Source organism: Stylophora pistillata, chromosome 4 (genome assembly GCF_964205215.1).
Source record: "Stylophora pistillata chromosome 4, jaStyPist1.2, whole genome shotgun sequence".
Classification (NCBI taxonomy): Eukaryota; Metazoa; Cnidaria; class Anthozoa; order Scleractinia; family Pocilloporidae; genus Stylophora; species Stylophora pistillata.
In genome coordinates this window covers 7896676-7912650 of record NC_142522.1, presented here as the reverse complement: position 1 = coordinate 7912650, position 15975 = coordinate 7896676, and the positions used below count along the sequence as shown (strand labels likewise).

The 15975-nt window shown below is 39.9% G+C and overlaps 2 pseudogenes; one reads left to right on the top strand and one right to left on the bottom strand.

Annotated features, from left to right (window-relative positions):
- Positions 1 to 4135: 4135 nt before the first annotated feature.
- Positions 4136 to 5233, top strand: LOC148732232 (histamine H2 receptor-like; annotated as a pseudogene).
- Positions 5234 to 11024: 5791 nt separating this feature from the next.
- On the bottom strand, positions 11025 to 12354 carry LOC148732231 (uncharacterized; annotated as a pseudogene).
- Positions 12355 to 15975: the final 3621 nt, after the last annotated feature.

Genomic DNA, 15975 nt, shown 5'->3' with positions numbered 1-15975 from the left:
ATGGGTATTAACCGCAGTCCTGGCCCCGGTTGTTCAAAGCTGGATTAAGATAACCCAGGGCTACTGTAAAATCTGATTTCAGATCTGAAAGCTTTGAAAGGAAATTCAGTGGAATTCTTTTTGTCTACACTTTGGTGATTGGATGCTCTAAAAAGTGTAAGGAATATTATCCCAAAAAAGACTATTGAACAAAGGATTAAAGAAAACCTGATTAGAATTTAACCTTGGGTTAGTGCTAATCAGCCTTCGAACAACTGGGCCCTGTTCCATAAGAAAAGAACCGAAATACATCTGAGAACCTTAGCCGTTCAACAATAAGATCAGTCTACTCACTGGCGACGTATCGTAAACCCATACAGCAACTAAAACTAAAAACAAAGATTAATTTACTCTTTTTCATTTTGCCAAGATATGCATGACATTCATGCTGTCATGGCGAATCTTATGGCGGGTCATAATTATACTCAAACCTTCCAAACAAGGACTGAACTTAATACTTAAGTAGGGACGTTAAGCAGTCAGAACGGCAACGCCGAGGAAAAATTCAATTCAAAAATGAATTCAAACATTTATTTCAGTTTTCCGAATGGCTTTATGTTTCCCTCTCTAACGGCGCCACATCTCACTTTCAGCTTAATAGAGCAGCACAATGCTGATTTTCAAATAGAACCTTGAATGACTCCCCGTCAGACCACTCAAAGTTTGGCGCTTTCGCGTTTTTGTTCTGCGGGTGACGGCTTAGAGATGGACAAAGTTTTAAAACGCTCGTGCTGAGCTACTTCTCTGCCGGGTAGATCTTTTGTTTTGTCGCCGCAATTGCCTTCGGGGTTTGCTTAAGGTCCCTTATTAAAGTTGGTTTTTGTGTCAGAAGAGCAAGCGCCGGTAAACGTCGGTCGACAATCTTTCTAAACTCTCCAACGAGTATTGCGAGCGCTGAATCGTGTGGAATATGATTCTGAATTTTAAATGAAATCAATACAATGATCTACATTAAAATAAACATTCAGAATTCGCTCGAATCCGGAAAGCAGCAAAATGTTTTTCAAATTTCAAATAGACTGAGAGAGAGAAATATAATCAGTATGTGTATGTAAAAGAAGAGGCGTGATTGACCGTAAGGAAACGCCTGAGAGCAGAAACATAAGAAGCAACGTATGATCAAAAATGCAATTAACAATAATGACAATAATAATGGTAGTGATGAGATAAGATAATACGGAATTACTAAAACATGTTTTTTCTGACATATCAAGATCATAGAGTCTCCATGATTTTTTTTTTTGTAATTGGGGTCTCATCCGATAAAAGATTTACGAATGGAAGTAGCTATATAAAGTTGAAAATGAAACCGGGAAAAGAAAGGAAGCGCTCGGCGATAGAGGTGGTCTACATAAGATATTTATTAGCCGTTGTCTAGTTTCCCTATTTACTGCACACGATACAAAAAATAAGGCAAAATAGAGAAAGACAAAGGCAAATTTTCCAAACGTTATCAGTTTTTTCGAGTGAAGGTGTAAATTAAGCGAAAATAATCGGTGCGGTTACACGGGGAAATTTTACCGTAATAAATTGCCCTGTCACCACGGGAAACTGTATTTAGTGGTGTGACAAACGTTTCCCGAGGCAAATTTACCTTGCTAAATATCTATGAATATGTCAAAAAGATCACACGAAGTGCCCATGACATTAAACTTGGTAAGTTGCGATGCTGTTTTGCTGCCCGAGGTACAACAGCCAATCACGATGCTCCGTTTGAAAGCAACAAGTAACCGCAAAGTTTCTTCGCATCTTTCATTTGTTCTAATTGACGAACTAGTTCACGCCGGAACGAATAATTGTCGCTTTGATACGGTGGATATGGCGGAATTTCATACTATGCTGTGAGTATTTTATATATTTCAATTGATTTCTTTTCTCTACCAATTTACGAGACCGGCCATTTCAACAGCGGCTAGAACCAAAACTATTCCAATATGCATGGTGATTTTTACAATAGAGTTCTCTTTAACCGGTGATACAAGACACGGCTTAGTAATCTATCCTGCTTATCGGCGATGTCAGCAGTTTCGCCCTATTGTATCTACTAGTTACGGAGAAAGTCCCGCAGTGAAAATCTGTCGGGTTCCTTATGTTCTGGTTTACAGAATGTAAGCAAACAGTGGGAAGCGACCGAAGTCAAGATCCTTATTCTGTATACAAAGACCACCAAGAAAATCTGAATAACTCCCAAGAGTGGTGAGGGAAAATTTTTGTATGGGAGAACATTGCAAAACGGCTGGCATTGGAAGTTCCATGAGTTTAACTAAAATGAGGGAGAAGTGGCAAGCACAATTCAAAAGATACAAAGCGATTGTTTACAACAGCAACAAGACGGGTCGAGGTAGAGAGTCTTCCGAGTTCTTTCAAATTATGGATAATTTACTTGGATGCTCCGACAAGGCTCGCCCAAAATTTTTCGAGCAAACCCAATAAATGGAGAATAAGAAGAATAGAGAATTGGAAAACCTGGATGAGGAACAACCACCTAAGGATTTAGCAGTCGTGTAAAATTGCTAAGACGGCGCTAGCCCAGATGAGGAGAGTGTTCCACAACAGAGATCACGAAAAAGGAAGGGACGTCAAGAGGGAGGCCAAGTGATTGAATTGGATAAAGCATTATTTAACCTGCTTAAAGCAATCTGAGGTGCGAGATAAAAAGGCCATCCAAGCCATGATGCTGAAATTCAGTCAAGCTGACTCAGATCGTAGACACCAAGAATCTATGGTGTCTGTTCGGGGAAAACTTGGTAACATTGTTTCTTCTAAAAACAAATTTGATTGAAACTGTGGAAACATGAAGAAACATGTCACACTTTCGTAACGAAGCATAAAGCAGATTCGTTTTATTTATTTTACTAAAGGACCTTGCAGACTCAAATGTTAACCAAACGTTCAAGGTTAACGTAAACATAACTAGTATTTTTAAGGTTTTAGCGTTCATGTTTATTTGAAACCAATTTCAGAACAGTGTTAATCAAAGTAACTTAAGCAAGTTGTACTCCAGCGAAATATATCGGTTTTACAGAGCTTTTTTTGGAGAAAAGGAGTTAACTGTTTACTCGATATTTACATTTAGAACTATAGATTGGTAACGTAATTAACAAATGCTTGGAGTGTTGCGTTTGCACCTGTGGGGTCTGTTGCGTTTGCATCTGTGGTAACGTAATTAACAAATGCTTGGAGTGTTGCGTTTGCACTTGTGGGGTCTTCATCATCTTCGTGGTCACTGTCGTCGCTATCATCTGAAACGTGATGGTCTTCTCCTCTTAATGTGCAAACGTTGTACAGCACACATGCAACAATGATTGTATCTGAGGTTCTGTCTGAATCTTCGTCTTAACGTTTATCTAGCACCCGCCATCTCCCCTTCGTCTTTTTAATGGCATGCTCAAAATGGATTCTTGTTTTCCACAACTGGTTATTGAGTGTATTTTGTTCTCGTGTTAGTGTTCCGTTCTCCTTCACAAAGCCAAGTAGCCATGTTTTTAAAGGATATACTAAGTCTCCCAGTTTAATGGCCTAATGACTGTAACATTAAGATCCGCTGTAGGCTCCATTGAAATGTTTTCGTTTTCAGCAGCGTCAAATATTTCACTCGCGCTTTGTGTAAGCTGCCTAAATATCCCGTTGAAACTGATCAATAAAGTCTGCGCGAGTCAACAACAGCCTGCATCACGTAGCTGTAGAAGTGCTTTCGGTCAAAATAGTCTTCATGATTATTTTGCAGCGCCTTGATTGGAGTAGGAGTTCCTTCAATTGCTACCACTACATTCGGAATCTTACAGATATGCGAAAATCCCTCAACTTTTTTCATAGCATCTTGTCGTGTGACCTGAAATTTTATGAAATTGCCCAAGAGAGAATTCAGCTGATGCAAAAATTCATGGCAACATTCTATTGCTGCATGATAGCAAGAGAACGAGAGATACGAGGCATCCTAATTCTCTAGACCGAACTCCATGATTCAATTTCCTGCCACATTTGCGGGATATTTTTTTTACTTTGGAAAACTGCTATTCGCGTGTAACTGCTGGAACCACGGTATACTAAAGCCTAAGTGTGATTAAACTTCCTTGCTCTTCCGTTTTTCAGAACTCAACCAACAGTTGGTTAAAGCAAGGAAAAAAACTAACTGACAGAAAGCAATGGATTTGGAACTAAAACAGAGAAGCCTTGCTCTGAATATTTTGGAGCCATGTATTATTGTTACAATGACAGTGGTGTGCCTGATTGGAAACAGCCTTATCTGCATAGCCGTATGCAGAAATGAAAGGCTCCGTACGTCCACAAACCTCTACTTGATTTCCTTAGCTATCAGTGATGTCATTAACGCTGTCATCGTAATGCCTTTGACTGTGGGTGTCCTCGTTACAGGGGAATGGCCTTACGGTGAAGCAGTTTGCGATTTGTTCGCGTTCTTTACCCAGTTTTCTGTTTACGTATCCCCAACGACGATGGGACTGACGGCCTTCAACAGATACGTACGTATCGTTAAGTCCCAACACTACCCAATAATCTTCACTGAAGCTCGATCAAAAGTATATATCGCTGCAGTTTGGCTGACTGTCGCAGGGTACATTACCATTCCCAAGATGGCCGGCTGGACTGAAAGTGGCTTCTTCGCCGGACAGGCCACTTGCTTCTTTGTGCAACCCACCATAGCAATGAAGATAGTTCATTACATCGTCGTCATCTGTTTTTTCTTTCTCCTTCCACTCGGGGTTGCATCAGTTTCCTACTACAAAGTCTTCAAGGAAATAAAATATCACAATCTGAACATGGCTTCTACAACCCAAACCGTGGGCAAGGAACGTCGATTGACAGTCAAAGAGATCAAGGTTACCAAATCGCTCGCCATTGTTGTGTTCGCGTTTGTATTATGCTGGATTCCATTTTGGATCATTGTGGTTATTCAGCACTTCGCTTCTGATGCTATTGTTCCACGTAACGTCCAACTGCTAGGTCCATTTTTATTTTCTTTTCGAGCGCTATCAACCCATTTATATATGCAGACATGAATCCTTCCTTCCGGGCCGAGTTTCGTCGAGTCTTGCTCTGCAAGGTAAAGTCATCCCAAGTTTGTATGGAGTTTCGTAGTCCAAAAGATGTTGAGTTGAAGCAAATATCGGCGGGATGCGCCCATGGCGTGGAAGATCAGGAAGAGGAGGGAATGGGTGGTCAACGTTCAAAATGAACAACAAAAAAACAACAAAAACTATTCAATAATTACCGAAAGTTTAGATTTTGTCACAATTAGCTTAGTAGTTCTCATCAATAGATTCACTCGCCATTAAACAACCATGGTCAAATCAGTTTCCAGGAACATCGGATGTAAACAATCGAGCGGTTTCTGTTGGCAGCCTCATTTCTGATTACTTCATGTAGTTTTAGTTCTTCAAAAGACTTGTAAGTTTAGTGCATCTATAAATCTCCCAGAAGGCGAAGATTTGTTGTCGGAAGCGAAGGCAAAGATTGAAATATTCTGAACAGTGCATTACGAAGCATTTGCAGGTGCTTTCAGCAGGGGCCGGACATGTTTAAACTATTTCTGCATGTCTCTTCTGCATGGATTCCAGTTGACAAATTAACCTCGCTACCGCTCGGTCAATACGGCAAAGCCTCAGTTTAAGATTTTCCCGTAACGACTTCACTCTTGGTTATTAAGCAGTGTTAATACCAAATTAGTTAAATGATCAGATAACAGTAAATATACATTTCAAAGTGAACAAAATAAAGTGAAAATTACGAATTAACTAACACTAAGCAAAGGTTTTTAACTGTTAGTTTAGACTTGGATCTTTTACACGGAATGACTAACTGTATCAAAGGCCTCACTCAGGTCAAAGAACAAAATGAGTGCGTAATGATTCATGTCAAGGGCGGTAGTGATTTCATCGAAAAAATCCGAAGCAATCAGTTGTAGCACTAATTTGCCTAAAACCATATTGATTATATCTTGTTAGGTCTTCCGTAGTAAAAACAATAAATAAAATTTCCAAAGGCAAAGATGGAAAGAAACATTCGAAATTTAAAACTGTACATATTTAAACGAGAATATGCTTTCCAAAAACCAGAATAATTTATATCTAACTTTAAGGACGAGCCACTAGAAAATATGGAAAGTTCTAGTATCAACAATAACATTGCACTCGATACATTCTGAATAATTACACACGGGTTTTGCAACAAAAATATTTTTTTTGAAAAAATTGTTTAACTTACCAAAAATTAAACTAAACCGCAAATCTTTGTCCTAACTGAGAATGGAGTGCTCAAAAATTTCTACCCTTTCATTTACACTAAAACGAAGAGTATAGCAAGTATCCTTAATATCTTTTTCGAAATGCCATTGGAAGTATCTGAACAACTCTCTGTCAAAAAGGATTTTTTGTTCAATTAAGCCGCCTTTACAAGCTCATATCACATTTTGAATAATAAAATAAAAAGTTTTAAAAAACATATCAAAAAAAGTCTCAACAGAAAGAGCCCATTCCGGCAGGGGATCTAAAAGTTAAAAACCAGTCTGGACTGTGTTACGTACGTTTGAGAAGTCCGCCATGGTCTCTGATTAAGGAACCGGTAGTTCCATGCAGTGCGATACTGTTGCAGGAGAGACCTTAAAAGGCAGAGAAGCCTGATAGCGTCCAGTTTTGCCTTCGCCGTTGACGAACCATACACGTGGGCTGAGATTACAATAAAAGCACCCGGGTGGACTTTAAGATGAGTTTGGCTCTAAGAAAGCAGCCCGGATGTACGGAACAGGCACACAACATCTGGTACGACAACCGTTCCCTTCACGTCAATGATATGCTCGGAAATATGATGAAACAATAAAGCAAAAGCAATGTTCTCTAAGCTCTACGTCAACTACTGGGTTTGGGCTACGGGCATTACTTTGGGGTCTGAAGCCGGGTTGTTGGATGCGAAACTTTGCGACATTTGAGGCCATACGATCATACTTCTATGCACTGAAGGAGTAAAGCGATTCAGGTTTATCAAGTAGTTTCTGAGTTCACACGGGCAGCGTTTTATGTTCATTCAGGTTTTAAGCCAATAGAAAAGATGCTTGTCGATGAAAGGAGCAAATCGATGTTCACAAATATATTTATGTCCTCCCCCCTGAGGAATTAAATGTGCTTGCCGGCGCTGCATGTCCTGAAGCTCGTTTACTGGGCTGAGACAGAAATTTGAGAAAACACAAAGCTGGATTTGAATGGCTATAAGCAAAGGCCCATAGCCGCTTAAAGCCATAATTGTCTTTCAATCTTAAATGATATTGACAAAAGGTACAACTAATTAATTTCGCAGCCCAGTAAAGGTGAGGGCACTCAAAAACGCCAAAAGCATCATAATTCCCCTGAATGATGATGCTCGCCCCCACCCAAAGGAAATGCAGCACTGGAATTGACATGAAATTTCGGGAAAACAGCAGCACTTGAAAAACAGTTCCTACCCCCCACTAGCGTGCTTGACCAATAACAGTAACCAATGGACGAAAAGTTAACGAGTTGAAACAGACAAGCTGTTGCCCTGGCAAGGCATCCTCTGAACTCTTAAAGGAGCAGTATGATAACACTATGTTACATAAGGAGGGCTGCTGCCCATGCGAGCCAGCCCTTGCAAAGTTGTACAAACGGCAATGTAATATTTTCAAAATTTAGCAGAATACTAGTATAGACAGAGAGTAGACTGTAGCCCTTTGTAAAAGATCTATACTAAAATAGAAAATTTACATGTATAAAAAGAGAATACTGCTGCCCTTGCAAGTCAGCCCCTAACAAATAAATTCTTACAAATAACTCAGAACTGTTGAGAACTGCTGCCATTGCAAGTCAGCTCATCAACGCTGAATTATGAAACTTTGACGGCAGCAAACTCCTCCGCTGAATGCTGCCCTAAACCAGGCTAAGAACAACAAAACTATTAAAACTAAAAATAGATGCTTACGAATAACTCAGAGCTGCTGAGAACTGCTGCCCTTGCAAGTCAGCTCTTGAACTCTGAGTCATTACTGACATAGCGGCAAACTCTACTGTTTGCCACCTTAAACATGGCTAAGAATAACTATGATGATAAAGCAGGCATGCGGATGTACTTGAGAAAAGCATTTGACTTACATCGTCCTAAGGCTCTAATCTGAGCATCAGACATTCCTGCATCAGCAGCATAAGAAGCAGTACCTATTCTGAAACTATGGCCCTTGTATCTAGAAGGGTCGAGGCCACAATATTTAATGGAAATGGAAAGCTTGTTGACAAATTCAGCTCGAGAAACAGGTGACTTGTTAGCCGACATGAAAAGAGGTCCTGGTTGACATCCCCTGATGGACAGATAATTTAAAATGATCTGCACGAGTCAATAGTGATCCCGGCGAGTAATCGACAAAGGAAAGGGGTGCTGATTATAGTTTCGCTTGGATTCTAGGAATGTAAACTTCAGGGCAACAACTCTGTTTGTTTCATCAACTAACTGTGTGAGTTGGTGGACTTGTGTTAGCGACCCCCTGCCATGTGTTTGGGCTGAGGTTCTCTCACCCACCCTCAAACAGGCAAAGAGGGCAAGTGAGCACATAGCTTCAAATGAGCAGCTGTCATAATTAGTACGACAAACACGAACTGAAGACTCTAATAATCTTTGCAAAATTGGAAAAGTGATAGGCAATCGGCTATCTAGACGGGCTCCAACCTTGCCATATCCTTTAAGCATCTGTTTAATGAAAAAAAATCTTAGTAGGGTCTGAAAACCCTGATAAGTTGTGGCAATAACCTAAAGTCGGAACATAAGTACTGACCATGGATGGAGCATAATGATGATCATACAAATAGGAAATAAAAAATGCTAAAACCGAGGGTGAAATGGGAAGTCTACAGGGAAGGCCAGGGAATGTCAAATGTAAAAATTGAGAAAAAAGTTTCCAAGACATTCGATATGTCGGAAGGGGTGAAGGTTGAAGACTAGCCTGCAATAGTGATGATATTATGGGTGCCAATTCTGAGGCCGCAAATGCTGAGGAATGTCTGTTGGCTCCTGTTCATATGAGCTGGTGCCAACCTCTGGAAAGTTTCTACCTGTAATCGAGACAGAGAGTCTGCCAGAGTGTTATAAACACCTGATAACAACAACAACATTGACTTTATGTTTTAAAATTAAAGAAATAAAGGCTTTTGTAGCACGCAGTTAGCAAAGCTATTCTAGGTGGGCTACCTAAACAGACACTGTATAGTCTCTCACACATACACACACACACACACACGCAACAATGAAATAAATAAATAAACGAGAAAATAAAAATAAATAATAAATAATAGTAGTGACAATCATGTTAAAGGTTTTAACTGGGCCAGTCACACTTGGGAGTTTTTAACAGGTCAAAGAGAAAGCTAATCAGTTGAAATACGAAATGATAATTCAATGCATTAGCTATTTCTGATTGGTTTTGTGTTGTACCCCGGTTGTCTGGAAGCTGGAGCGACGATACGAGCTTAGTCTTTTTGTGCTTATTAATTAAAGTGTTAATCCCCCTCCCAAGTTTTTTTCACATTATTTAGGTTTCTACTAAAATAGGATTGATAGTAAAGTCTTTTACTCTGGCGAGTAAGGCTTAAAATTGTGTTCCTGTACAGCTTGTATGTAGCCATGTCACCAGAGTAAAAGAGATCGTTCTTTATTTTTATTGATCTACGTAAACCTCTAGTTATCCACGGTTTAGATAGTTGCTTGGCCTTGCGTTTTAATACAATTTTGAGAGGAGCATGTCTATTAACAAGTTTATTCAATTTGTTGTAGAACGAAGAAAAGCGTTTGTCAATAGAGCCATTAGAGATCAAACCGGTCCAGTCAGTTTGAGAAATATCACTAATAAAGTTTTCTTCCGAGAATCTCGAATAGTCACGGATTTTAGTCCCCTGATAGCGAGATTTTAAAGATGGAGAGTGGATGATGCAAAATTGAGAGTAGTGGTCACTTATATCTGAGACAATATTGCCGCTGGAGAGTTTAAAGCCAATTCTGTTAACAAGAATATTGTCAATAAGTGTGGCAGAATTATTATGGACTCTTGTAAGCTTGTCAATTACTGGAAAAAAGGAGTAACTTTGCAGGGACAGCAGAAAGTTATGAGAAAAACCACAGGTTTCAGATTTGAGGAGATCAATGTTGAAGTCGCCCATGACCTATATCGGTTTATTAGTAGATCTTAGTCCTTCTATTGTCATGTCGAAATACGTTTGAAATTGTTTAGGAGAAGTATGTTGCCGATAGATTACACCACATATAACATTTTTACCTTTTAAAAATTCGAGTTCAATCCATAAGGCCTGGAAAGCCTCGTTAGAAGTTTTTGCGAGGACTGTGCAATTTAAACCGGCGTCAACATACAAACTGACACCTCCACAACATACATACCGACACCTCCACAAGAAAGAGGAGTTGGCACCTGTTCGAATTGGTAATTAGGTATATGTGGATTAAAGTCTATTCTGGCCGAATTTGTAATTTTAGTTTTGGTTATTCCGATTACGCTGAAGTGGTAGTCTAGTTCATCCAGTAAATGTACTTGCAGATTTTCAAGGTTACGGCGAAGGCTTCGTACATTATTATGTAGAATTGAGAAAGATGTTTTGTTTTCATCTCGCATGAGATCGTTTTTAAACTGGCAAAAGCTATGTGGTGAGAAATATCGGCTTCGAATTTGTTGATTATTTAAGTTGCTATCAGGATTGACACTACTTTGAGTATTCAAACTAAAAATATCTAATTCATGGAGGCTACGGAGCTTATCTAAGTACTTTTTCGTTGGCAAGTTACTGTTCAGGCTATTATTGAACTGACCATGCGTTCGGATGATATCAACATTTGAGAACGGAAGGTTTTCTAATAAAGATTTGTCTGCTCAGCAAACATATCTGTCACTTAGGACTACCATTGAGAGTTGTTATTACAAGATATATACTTAGCTTTGGTCTCCGTTTTCCAGGTTGAGCAAATCACCAATATTCTTGATCTTGATAGCTCGAGACGTAGCATCTTTCCGCTAAAAAACACCCGTGCCCAGCAGCCTTGATGTGACTAATAGCATCACTAATTGATGCATAGGATACACTAGTGTTATCTGATAAGATGCCATCATTAACAGACAAGCCTTTTGGGTAAGAGAGGTGATGAATTAATCTAAACTCGCCTGGGGTCTTCATCGGAATGACCCCTAAAGGGGAAATTCTAAATGGGAGAAAGGGGCGATTCCGAAACGGTCCAGCAATGCGCCCTGCCTCAACCTCTTTTGTAACTTTTGCATCAACAACTTCTGAATTATTGACAGCTAATATCAAATTTTTGGTATCTGAGCAACCCCGTATACCATCATAATGCAAGGGGAAGCCTTTTCTGAAACCCATTGATAGAAACTCTGCAGTGGAATGGTCATACCCAGACAAAAGGAAATCTAACCTATCGACTACTACTGTTGTTGGCAAACGTACGTTATGGTTTTGTTGGTTGTGACTTGGCAGGAAGGGGCTGTTTGCATGAAGATTTACTGGGGCCACGAAAAGTATACTTGCTGGCCTGGTATGAACCCTCACACTTATAGTATAAATGTTTGAAAGCACAGACTGGATCACAATTAACACCCCTATGGAACTTAAAACAGTGCCCCTTTGGGGTACTCTGATCTTGTTGCCTACGACGCTGTTGTGAGGTCAGTGGTTACTGCCGTTTGACAAGGTGTTGAGCACGCATCCATAACTCCCAGTGAATATTGTTCCATGGGAATGAGGAAGGCTGTGCTTGTCTTAAAAAACGAAAATTTTCATCGTAAAACCTCCAATTAAAACCTCTGGCCGCCAGGTCTTGTACAACCTCCCCATATTTCATGGGTGAGGGGGCCTCATGTGGTTACCTACTGGTATACATACTAACAAAGATGTGGAAACAGCTTAACCAAGTCTCAGTGGTCAAGTGTTTCCTACTTTTGTTGGCAGGTTTCAGAAAAAAGGAAGGCAATTGCTCTTTATCAAAAGTGGCGACTGTCAACTTGTAATTATTCTCCTGAACCGGATTAGATAAGAGTAAACCAAAATCGAAATATTCACTGTTCCATGTCTTTGCTCTCACTTTGTCTGAAACCCGCGCGTCAATGGGGAGACTTGGGGATGTGAACAGTTAGGAGGGGAGAGCCGAATGTACAACTTGCAGCTCACCTGACAAAGCTGACTGGGCAGTTCTTAAGCCCCATACGGAGGGTTCATTTAGTTCATTCCCATGACCCCTCGGTAGATACCAAAACGCTGTCACGCAATCATAAGGAACCGTCCGCATATTCCAAAACAACTCCACAGGAGGAAGGACATTAAATTCCTATTTGCCGGAAAATATTTTATTTATCTATAGTAGCACAACACGCGATACAATCAAAATCACCAAAATGGCTTTGAAACGACCAACCGTTTAAAGTTTTGGCTGATTTACAGCTAACGGTTGACCCCACTGAAATCCTATTACCACACTTATCACTTTTGAGGCAACAGAAGAAAAAAGGTTGCTATTTCACGACAATCACACCTGTGCTTTTTCTTCTTCCTTGTTTAAGGGTGCTCTAAGCTTTTACGGTAGCACCCAGGGTTTTGGCTTCAATTTCGATTTCGACGTTTTGAGCTAACAAGGCGATTCTCGCGCCGTTATACTGCGTCGGCGAGCCAGTAAAAAACGGAAAAAAAAAAACAAAAAAAGCTCACCAGAAACAGAGTCTATCTTTTGATCCATCCTGTATCTTTTCCTTTTTCTTTTTCTTTCTCCTTCTGATGTATTTGCCAACGCACCATATAATTCTTCAAGACATTACCTTTATTGTATAAAAGGCCGGTTGTCTACAGCTATCCCTTAGGAATAAATTACATTATCACGTTTGAGAACTCCTTTTGTGCCGCTATAATTCACCGCCAGGTCACCCTGGCCTCTTGTTATTGCTACCGGAAAATGGCCAAACTGCAAAGTTGACTTCATTAACTAGCCATTTTTATGTCCTTCCAAACTTCTTCTTTTAAGAACTACTTCATTGATGACATTATTCCATTTGGTATTCATTGATGTTTGAAGACATTGTTCTTGCCATTGGTCCGAAAGGGAGGAAAAGCACAGCATGGCGTGTTATCGATGTAGTAAGCCATACTTCAAGCTATCTTTTTTGACAAACATTGATACTGAAATGAGTGAAAAGTTAGAGAATTTGAAAACACAGACACTGCTTTAAAAACTCTGAAGATTCCTCGAGATCCGTACTTTTCCGCAACAGGCAACTATAACAATGAGTTCTGAAAGGTCTTAAAACCGTTTGACAGCTAATAGTGAGTTGTCCTTTTTGCAGGTGACTGTAACAATTTAGTCGTCAGTGGACGACTAAATATTTGGCCGTTTTCCGGCTTTCCATTGACTTCATTGAGAACCTCCCAAAACTTTTTTACCTCTTTTTCTTAAAAGTTTATAGTTTCCTTTTCTTTTCACCCAGTTTCCGTTGGACTTCTTTGCCGATCAAGAATTACTTAGTGTTTGAAGTTCTTCAGTCGTGCACAAGTGATCTTGTGTGGAACCACGAGAATAAGTTCTGTCTTTAACCAGATGGTTCTAAACAAATGTTTAATCACTTCAACTGTTCATCCAGATCTGAAAGAAAACATAAACAAAAAACATGTCAGCTAAAGGACCGGTCTTGGTATGGGTGATCTATCTATTTGACCCTCTTCGCAGATCTAAATATCCAACCAGATCTGTAATGATACATCCAGTAGTTTTGAAAAATTCGACGAACGCGAAACGGAAGCTAAACAGGTAAAGATAATGTACTCTATGTACCGAATGTTATAAGCTGATGAAGAAACAAAATAAAACGGGTTTTTTTTTACAATTTTATTGGATGCAAGCACTTTTTCTAGCGCAAGCGGCGAAAAAATTAATGCACATCCGGTCCCTAATAAAATTTTTTGCACTCCCCACCCTCCGTATAGAAAGTTTCTTGTGTCAAATATTTGACCTCCATTTTTTCCTCAAATCAAAAGTGATCGAGGCCATAATGGACACCACAGGAAAAGAATCTACCATGTTAGCTCTCAAAGTAGGTTTAGCTGCCACCATCTTTCTTTTAAATACTGGTTTGATCCTCGAAGCCATCAAATTGTGCCAAGAATGCTCGATTTTACTGAACAATGGAGGTTTAGGCACAGAAAGTCCAGTTGCCAAATCATTTTGCGAACGCATCCGTATCACAATAAAAAGAGCGTAGTTCACATTATGGAATTCACCAGGTTCTAAAGAATACCACAGGGAGCTTTTACTTCACGCCAAAACAAGTTTATAGAGGCAAAAAAACTTTTTTCAATTAGCAGTAAATATCTTTAAAACTACCGGCAACAGACAAGGAGAAGCAGAGTATTACAGAAGACTACGACTACTGCTGCTCTCCTCAGGAAAACATGACAAAGGTAAAGAATATTTGGAGATAGCAATTCAAATAAACATGCACCTTGATAAAAAAAAATACGGCTAGCAGAAGACCACCAAACACTCGGCTTAATTTTTTATGAGCTGAGTATATATGAGAAGGCCCAAGAATACCTGGAGAAAGCACTCACTTTCCAAATAGAAATTGGTGAAACAGATAGAAACTGGAGAAACAGACAAGGCAACAGACAAGGAGAAGCAGAGTATTACAGAAGACTACGACTACTGCTGCTCTCCTCAGGAAAACATGACAAAGGTAAAGAATATTTGGAGATAGCAATTCAAATAAACATGCACCTTGATAAAAAAAAATACGGCTAGCAGAAGACCACCAAACACTCGGCTTAATTTTTTATGAGCTGAGTATATATGAGAAGGCCCAAGAATACCTGGAGAAAGCACTCACTTTCCAAATAGAAATTGGTGACATGAAAGGAGAATCATCAAGCTACGAAATTCTCAGAGCACTGTTCCAACGGCTCGGTAAATATGAAAAGGCCCATGAATACCTAGAGAAAGCATTCCCTATTCAAATGGAAACTGGTGACAGGAAAGGGGTGTCATCAAGCTACGCAAACCTCGGAACACTGTTCCTATCACTGGGCAAATATGTGGAGGCCCAAGAATACCTGGAGAAAGCACTCACTATCCAGATAGAAATTGGCGACAGCAAAGGAGAGTCATCAAGCTACGGACACCTCGAAGCACTGTTCCAACGGCTCAGTAAATATGGGAAGGCCCAAGAATACCTAGAGAAAGCACTCCCTATTCAAATAGAAATTGGTGACAGGAGAGGAGAGTCATCAAGCTACGCAAACCTCGGAACACTGTTCTTGTCACTTAGCAAATATGTGGAGGCCCGGGAACACCTGGAGAAAGCACTCACTATCCAAATAGAAATTGGCGACAGGAATGGGAAAGCAAAAAGCTACGGAAGCCTCGGAATACTATTCCAATCACTTGGCAAATCATATGAGAAGGCCCAAGAATATCTGGAGAAAGCACTCCCTATCCAGATAGAAATTGGCGACAAGAATGGGGAAGTAACAAACTACGGAAACCTTGGAAAACTATTCCGATCAGTTGGAAAATATGAGAAGGTCGTAGAATACCTAGAGAAAGCACTCACTATCCAAATAGAAATTGGCTACAGAAGTGGGGAAGCAACAGTCTCCAAAAACCTCGGAAACTTCTTCCTATTGCTCGGTAAATATGAGAAGGCTAGAGAATACCTAGAGAAAGCACTTACTATCCAAATAGAAATTGGCGACAGAAATGGAGAAGCATCAAGTTACGGAAACCTCGGAAACTTGTTCCAATCGCTCGGTAAATATAAGACGGCCCGACAATACCTGGAGAAAGCACTCACTATCCAAATAGAAATTGGCGACAGCAATGGGGAGGCATCAAACTACGGAAACCTCGGAGCAGTATTCCTATCCCTTA